Source organism: Crocodylus porosus, unplaced genomic scaffold, assembly GCF_001723895.1.
Source record: "Crocodylus porosus isolate Cpor-Errol unplaced genomic scaffold, CroPor_comp1, whole genome shotgun sequence".
NCBI lineage: Eukaryota > Metazoa > Chordata > Crocodylia > Crocodylidae > Crocodylus > Crocodylus porosus.
Window position 1 is genome coordinate 254,060,070 of NW_017728886.1, and position 1,501 is coordinate 254,061,570.

Below are 1,501 nucleotides of genomic sequence, written 5' to 3' on the forward strand. Positions count from 1 at the left end.
CAGAGTCCAGAAGGAGCAGATCGAAGGATGCAGCAATGTGGTCGCAAACCACTTTAATGCCAGCTCCACCCAAAATTTAAAACCAACTGCACAGCTGCAGCAGTGGCATTTCTATCAAGGCAGTTCTGAGAGTGTCAGTTGACTTGAGGGCTCATTGTAATCTGCCTGATTCCTGCTAGTCACTCTTCACACTATAGGCATGAATGATCTTCTCTCCTTTTAATGATCTTGATGCTTCACTAATCAAGCTAACTCCCCCCACCCTTTTTTTTTTTAAGCAAGTTGCTATCTGTTAGCTATTCCTGGTCACTTTTCTTTCACAGTCCTGTTTTTAGCTCTTTTCAAAATCCTACATTTTCAAAATCCTAGATTCAGGTTTGAGCAAAAGTTAGCTCCAGTGGTGCAATGGGTTAGTATGTGGTACTTATAAGGCAGTATGAGGGAAGCAATGCCAAGGTTGTGAGTTCAAGCCTCACCTGGAGCATTTTGGACAAACACCTAATTGGGGTCATCTGACCCCAGCACTCTTCCCTGCCCAGGGCAGGCGGTCAGACTCAATGACCTACTGAGGTCCCTTCCAACCTTAACATCTATGAATCCACCCATCAAGTCTGGATTTCAGTAGCAGCTACAATTTCAGCTTTTTGCTGAATAGCTAAGAGCTGCTGACAATTTAGCTGTGAAAGGGTTAAAACTGCACCTTTCACCTCAGCAGGAAAGAATGCGTGAGCGAGCTGAAATTTATGATCTGTCCCTGATCAGTGTGGCCATAACTCTGGCAAAATCTTGTAGTCGTCTTTTGCCTTCCCAAAAACAAGGTACGTGTCTATGTCTGGTTGTGCGGTATGCAAGAAAATGAGGTAACTTGTTTCATCTCCCGCTTCCCATTAAAGTCCTCTAACCACAAGGCTCTGGGCTTGTCATTGGCCAGAGCCCTCTCCAGCATGCCTCTTGAAGCGGGCCTACTGGGCATCCAGTAAAAGAAGAGATGTGGGCCAGGAGAAGAGAAATTCAGAGGTAGTGTGGCAGATGGGCACTGCCCTGGATGGGAGAGACCCTGGGCCCTTGCCCTTTATGTGGCAGATGCTCACAATTTTTGCCCGGGACTTGACAGGGAAAAGTGTACCCCATTGATCTTACTAGACCTTTCAGTCGCATTTGATAGTTGACCGTGAAGCATTGATAACCAGGGATCCTGGTTTTCCTTGATAAAAAATGGAAAATTCACCGATAAACCCCCTGAAATCTGTTATTAAAATGAAAGGCCATTATGTACATAGGGATCAATTGAATGCACTGTTATCTTGATATATTTACAATCGTCCAGCAATTTGGAAGCCTCAATAACTATAATAAAATAAATTCCAAATTGCTAAACATTTTGGCATTTGGTTTTGGGTTTCTTATCATGGAAAAGCAGAGCTCCCCCTGCCCCCTTAGCAAAAAGAATGCAGGTTACTCCCAAGCCACAGCCCCCCAGCCCTGACGGTGCCCCTTACTC

At 45.0% G+C, this 1,501-nt stretch overlaps 1 non-coding gene across 1 annotated transcript; it reads left to right on the top strand.

The window, feature by feature from the left end:
• The first annotated feature begins 391 nt into the window (after positions 1 to 391).
• TRNAI-UAU lies at positions 392 to 484 on the top strand. Its single transcript is given in 2 exon segments — positions 392 to 429; positions 449 to 484. It is a non-coding gene; the product is annotated as a tRNA-Ile (tRNA).
• The last annotated feature ends 1,017 nt before the right edge of the window (positions 485 to 1,501 follow it).